Source organism: Mesoplodon densirostris, chromosome 8, assembly GCF_025265405.1.
Source record: "Mesoplodon densirostris isolate mMesDen1 chromosome 8, mMesDen1 primary haplotype, whole genome shotgun sequence".
NCBI lineage: Eukaryota > Metazoa > Chordata > Mammalia > Artiodactyla > Ziphiidae > Mesoplodon > Mesoplodon densirostris.
The window spans coordinates 8235111-8242347 of NC_082668.1; positions in this window are offsets into that span (position 1 = coordinate 8235111).

Below are 7237 nucleotides of genomic sequence, written 5' to 3' on the forward strand. Positions count from 1 at the left end.
GGGACCCCTCCCTCTGCGGGTGCTGGAGGGAGTGGAGGATCCCCGCCGGAGGACAGAGCTCTTGGGGGGGCCTCAAGTGGCCAAAATATGGAACTGTCTCCCGTCCCTACCTCCTCCTCACCAGGAGCTGCCATGGAATTTAAAATTTTTTGCAGCAGTTTTATTGAGGTATCATACCATTTGCCATTTAAAGGCACAATACACCATAGAATTTTAAGGGTTACTTTACAACCACTGGAAGTGGCTTCCACCTTTTTACCTCTGAAATATCCATCATTAACAAACTCCAAGTACATCTCCAGAGGCTTATATAAGATATTTTTGTAACTTATCTGTGTTTATTAAATAAACAGTTGATATCAACCAGCTCATCCTTGCCCAGTCGTGCTTCCTGATTCAGAGGTTCGATGTGAGGTGAAGGGAAGTGAACTTGTCCTCAGCTTAACAGCTGGCAGCAGAGATCCCCTTGGGAGACGCACTGCCTTTGTAGAGAAAAACACATTGATATTTTGAGAGAAAGGTGAGATTTGAGAACATGGAAGGTGACAGGCATCCGGGCGGCAGAGCTGGCTGAACTGTCCTGTCCGCGGTGGGGACCGGGACAGGGGAAACAAGGAGGGACACTGACGCAAAGCGGCATCCAAGGGTCAGTTTGAAGTTGTCCTGCTGACACGTAAGTCCTCCTCCTGCGGCTCGGCTTTTGGGGGGAATGGGGGATTAAGGAAAGCCAGGGTCCACGCTCAGCAGTGACATGGGGAAAGCAGGCCCCATCGGATGCTGCAGGAATCTAGCGCAGAACCCTCAGAAAGTCCTCAGCATGTGGAATGGGCCCTGAGCTGAGCTCATATCAAGTCCAAGGGGCCAAGGACACCGCCACCTGTTGCACACGCACACCCCCTGCAAGCTCACTTGTACTTGTATACAGACGGGGAAAGGTCTATAACATTCTAGGTGTGTCACACAGCTGTTTGCCTTCCTTGAGCCAACCATTAGCATCCATGTCAAAAAAGACAATGTTTCGGGCTTCCCTGGTGGTGCAGTGGTTGAGAGTCTGCCTGCCAATGCAGGGGACACAGGTTCGAGCCCTGGTCTGGGAAGATTCCCACATGCCGCAGAGCAACTAGGCCCGTGAGCCACAACTACTGAGCCTGCGCGTCTGGAGCCTGTGCTCCGCAACAAGAGAGGCCGCAATAGTGAGAGGCCCGCGTACCGCGATGAAGAGTGGCCCCCACTTGCCACAACTGGAGAAAGCCCTCGCACAGAAACGAAGACCCAACACAGCCATAAATAAATAAATAAAAATAATTTTTTAAAAAAGACAATGTTTTAAATCACCAAGTAACCGGTGTCCTCCCAGCTCCTTTCCGTGTCTCCCTCCTGTGGACCAATGTCCCCACACCCCTAGCATCATACTCCCTTCCATGTGGTCCCTGAGACCGTCAAGTGCTGGGGTGTGACTGGGGTTGAGCCCCGGGCCCACTGCTCTGGGAGCCTGGAGGGCACCGTGTCCTGCAGCAACGGCCAGGGATGCAGAGGCACGGGCTGCTGATGGGACTGGGCATGGAAGGCCAGAGCCGGGTCTGGAGCCCTGGCTGGCACCTTCTCAAGCCAGCAGAACCCCCTCAGGCAGGCCTCTGTCTGGGGCACATGCTCGACCACAGCCCCTGGGCGAGCTGGCCCAGGACGCCCAGTCAGAGTTGTCCTGAAGCCAATTTCCCAGAAGCCCTACAACTAACGTCCTCTGTTTCTCAGGGATTCTCCAAGGCGTTGGTTAGATTTTTTTCTTTTAAACCTTTGAAACAATAGGGTCTGATTACCTTCCCCTATGCCTAGGCCATTGTCATGTTCTCTTCTCCAAGGTCAGAGTCCTGGCCCCTCTCCTCCTGCAAACTCAGTCAAGGGACACATGTGTCCCTTCCTCTTCTCCTAAGGTGGGTGGGTGCTGCCCTCAATGAGTCTAAGGAGGTTTTGTGATACCTTCTTAAGAAGAAGAGGAACAAAATATAAACATAACTTCTAGCAGGGAACCCTGACATTCCTATAATTCTAAGTTTAATTTTCAGGCAAAAATGGAGAACATTTTTGTGTATTTTAAACTGCAATTTGTGTTTATTAAATTATCTGCTTTTTATACCATTTGGATTATTTAAAACATTGCAGTTGTCATATATTTTATACTTAAACTAGCACAAACATTACTTTGTCATATGTGAAAAATAAATTTAGAACCCCAGATCCACGCAGGCAGGGATTTTTGTCTATCTTGCTCATCTTTGCATCCCCAGTGTCAAGAAAAGAGCCTTGTCGCATTGCAGTGGATTAATTGGTTAATCCACTCCTTCAATACATATTTGTTGAAGGAGTGGAGTAACCAATTAGTTAGTCAATTTCACAAATTTAAAATAGCTTTGACACCATAACTCACAGCTTCCTTGCCGTACTAAAGAAGTAATACAATGCAGTCATTCTCGCATTCTTTTTAAGACATTTTATCTATCAGTGTGTCTTACCTTAAGTGGATGTAATGTTTTATTAAGAATCAAGATTGTAAATTCTTATGGCATTAAATTTATCTTCGCTGAAATGAGAGCATAATATATTAACATTAATAATTCTGAAACTTTTGAACTGATGAAAATTCATTGGAGAAAAATCTAACCATGTTGGCTCTAAGAAAACCATGACGTAATAAACATTCAAAAAACTACAAGTGAACCCCTGATTTTACCACTTACTATTTCTGTGACATCTCACTGAACCTAGGTCTCCTTATTTGTAAAATCAATAACGTAAGACCTCACCTTCCTACTAAATGGAGCTGCTAAAGATCAAGTAGGGTCACACAGGAGAGCATTTTGTAAAACACCACTCAAAACTAAGCCTCCCAAAGAATATGTATGGGTATCTGAATCTGCATACAAAAAAATGGATGTCTTAATTTTTTTTAATCAATCAGATAGTTAAAAAATAATTAGATATTAAACCATTGCTATCATTTGTATGTCTTTGAACCTCACTGCTTGTTTATTGGCCCATTGTATTTCTTCCTCAGTGAATGACCTGTCCTTATTCTTTGCTTATTTTCCTCTTGGGTATTTGTCTCCTAACTGATTTCAGTAGCTCTTAAGCTGTTTAGCATATTTACTCCTTATCTGTCATGTATGTTGCAATTATTTTCCCCAGGTGATTTAATTTACCAGATGAATGTTTCAGATTTTTATATAGGTCAAGTTTATCAATCTTACATATATATAGGCTTTTGATCAATGCTTAAAGAAAGGTCTCCAAATTCAAAATTATGAAGTATTTTCCTTATATTTTTGATAGATTTAGTTTTATTTTTAAATATTTAATCCATCCGTCATTTATTTCAGCATAAGATGAACAGTAGGGAATCTAACTTCATTTTCCCTCAGTGATGAGCCAGTCATCCCCAGGTCATTAATTGACTAATCTGTACTTTCCAGACTAATCTGAATTGCCACCTTTTTATCTCCTAAATTCCCACTTGAACTTGGAGTCACATCTGGACTCTGTTCTATTCTGTTGATCAATCTGTTTATTTCTATGCTAGTATGACACTGTTTTGATTTCTATAGGCTCAGTAAATTATTTTAATATCTGATAGAGGGTGAATCTCACAGACATCAATCACGCTGATTGAAAGGAGCTAGGCACAAAAGAGAACTTTCTGTAAGATTCTACTCAGATGAAATTCCAGAGCAGGTGAAACTAAACTCATCTATAGTGACAGATCAGCAGTTGCCTGTGTCAGGTCTAGTGTGGGAGGAGGGGGGATTTGGGGGAAGGTTAACTCTAAAGGGACATAAGGGAACCTTCTGGGGACACAGAAATGTTCTATATTTTGTCTGGGTTGGTGGTTGCAAGAGTGTATACATTTGTCAAAACTCATTCAATTGTGCATATCTCAGTTAAAAATACATGAAAAAGGGGCTTCCCTGGTGGCGCAGTGGTTGAGAGTCCGCCTGCCGATGCAGGGGACATGGGTTCGTGCCCCGGTCCGGGAAGATCCCACATGCCGCGGAGCAGCTGGGCCCGTGAGCCATGGCCGCTGAGCCTGCGTGTCCGGAGCCTGTGCTCTGCAATGGGAGAGGCCACAGCAGTGAGAGGCCCACGTACCGCAAAAAAAAAAAAAAAAAAAAAAAAAAAAAAAACATGACAGGGCAAATCTCCTCCTTATTTCATTGCTATTTCGAAAATCACTTTTCTATGCTCTTATAATTATTCTTCCAGGTGAATTTTAGAAAACCTATATAAAATTAAAATTTTTTTCACTGGGCTCTTGATAGGAATTGTGTTAAATGTAGTTATTAATTTGGGGTAGAACGGACATCCACAAAGACTTTCCATCCACAAAAAGGATACATCTCTTCATTTATTCAAGTCTTCTTTGGTAATTTTTTGCCATTTTGGTAAAAGTTTTTTTTTGCCAGGTTTTGGTATCGGGGCTGCCTCAGGGGTTATGACTCCATATTTATTCCTAATTCTGCAGACTTTTTCTTTGTAAAACTTGTCCACAAGTTTCATCGTGTCAAGGAATGAGATTCTTTTCCCCTTTATTATGTATTGACACCATATGCAACGTGAAGTCTATTTTGAAAAAAAACGAATCTATTGGAACGGTCTCTTTTTTAACCATTTCACTCTGTTTTAATTATTGTAGCTCTACGAAGTATTTTAGTATCTCTTACCAAGAGATTCTGGTAAATCCGTTGAGCATTCTAAAACTCCTCTTTTCTCCCTACCTTCCCTGCTTCCTCTGGGCATCTGGTAGAACGTCAGGAGATAATGACATCATTTCGGAAAGGTTTCTCTGTGTGCCACTCAGTTGGTTGGCAGCTGTTTGCTGTGTAGGTATGAGGGCCTCCAGTCTGTCAGGCCTGAAACACATTTACCTTAATAAATGTCTTTACCACATGCTGAGGAATCCTGAAGAGGAGCCTGGGACTCTGGGACCAACTCAGCCAAGAACACTCTGTTCCATCTTCCATCTTAATAATGAAACGCTGACTGCCTGCTAATAGACGCACATTTATTTTAAATATATGAATAGGATGATTGTTTAAAGAGACCTCCAGCTGGTTACATTTTGGTTCCTGCAATAAAACTCTCCTCCAGCACATTCTCTGGCTTTGGGCCCTGGAGGGCTGCAGGTTCTCTCGAATGCACTGCTGACTGTGGTCTCGAGGGTTCAGGTTTTCCGGTGGTGGTTTTCATGCTCCGAGGCAGGGCGTCAGGAGCTGCACTGGCCTCAAGAGGACTTCCTCCATGATCCGAGTGCTCCACTTTCAGAGCACTCTTGCCAGTTAGGAAAATTTTTATTCGGTAAAATATTTTTAATGAAACATTGGGCTATTTTCCTTTGCCATGATCAGGCAGTTCCTCTCTCCCCATCTCCTTCGAATGCATTGACTTCTTGATGCCCACATGCCAGTGAAAGAAAGGCCTTCAAGAGCTCTAAGCCACCACCAGGTGTCAAGGCAGGGCTTTCCCAGGCCTCCTCCAGCAGGTTCTCAGGTTCAGTTAGCAGGCATGGCCTGGCATCCAGGTTGGTCTTGTCAAAGCCCCCAGACCACTGGGCCTCTTCCCTTTGTCTTGGTCGTCCCTTTGAGGGCTTTTCCCCTGGGCTTCCAACATCCTCTCCTCCATACCAGGAGTCACCTTGGTCCTGTTCACATGAGGATGGACCAGAGAGAGTGCCTAGTGGTGGCATAGGGGTGATGCAGGGCAGCCAGGACTGTGAAACGGAGGCATCTGGGTAAGGAGCAGGTAGGGCTGTGCCAGACACTGCTTCTAACACAGAAGGATGGAGGACCCAGGACGGGGAGACAGGGTGAGGGAGAGTGTGAGAGTGTGGAAGCATCGCTGAGCAATCTGCTCTCTGATGACCCGAGTTCAGAGGAAGGAGGATGAATGGGACTGGGTTGGTTGTCTTCATGAGGTCTGGGACTTAACTAGGTGCAGTAGAGGGGCTCAGGTAGGAATGTGCAGGTGGTTCAGATGTGGCTGGAAAGGAAGGTTGGCAGAGAAAAGAAGAGGGAGATGAGGTTGAAGAACTGGTTGCAGTTCAAGTGAGAGGAGCCTTCCCTCCAGAGCCAAGGAGAGTGGACTTCACTACACAGACTCACTCCTGCTGAGTCCTGCTGGGTAACAAACACACTCAGAAATCTCAGTGGCTTAGAACAGCAGCCATCTAGTTCACATTCACGGGGCTGCAAGTTGGTTGCAGCAGCTCTACTTCAAGCTCTGGATTGTGTTTAGTTCTCCTCCATGTCTCTCATTCTGGGACCAGTGGCCACCTGGGGTATGTTCTTTCCATGATAAATAGCAGAAAGTGCAAGAGGGGTGGGTGGCAACACATATGCTCTTTGGAACTGACTTCTGCCCATATTCCAATGGTCAAAGCAAGTCACATGGCCAAACCCAACAGCCATAGAGTAGACAATCACACTTTTCCTACTCTAGTTGGGGGCAATTCAGCATCTCCCTGCAAAGGGCATGGGTCAGAGACTGGAAACAAAACTCTCATTACTGCCATCACCAACCTACCTTGTTCAACAACTTTAGCTCCTGGTTCATGAGTGGCCATGTGGCATAATAAAAGGAGTGCCTAGGGAGGTCTGGGGTCCTGGGTTCTAACTCCAGCTCAGCAAGTCATTTCGTCTTCAGGACCCTCCACTTCCCTTCTCCTCCACATAAGATGGTTGTTTTGGTTGGTTCCCATGATCTCCTCCAGCTCTAGCCATCATGAGTCTGCAATACTCAGATAGTTCCATCTGCCACAAGCCTGATGGCTTTGGATCAGATAGAGACCAGAGGCAGGAGACCTGTGAGATGAACGTGCAGGAGTGCAGGCATGGAATGGAAAGAAAGGAGTGAGTTTGAAAAGTGTCAGGAAGGAAGAATAAAGCTGGGTGTTAAGGAGATTCTAACTTTTTAAATTTATTTATTTGTTTTATTTATTTATTTTTGTCTGCGTTTGGTCTTTGCTGCTGTGCACGGGCTTTCTCTAGTTGCGGTGAGCAGGGGCTACTCTTTGTCGTGGTGTGTGGGCTTCTCACTGCAGTGTTTTCTCTTGTTGCAGAGCACGGGCTTCAGTAGTTGTGGTGCACGGGCTTAGTTGCTGCTCAGCATGTGGGATCTTCCCGGACCAGGGCTCGAACCTGTGTCCCCTGCATCAGCAGGCGGACTCTTAACCACTGCACCACCAGGGAAG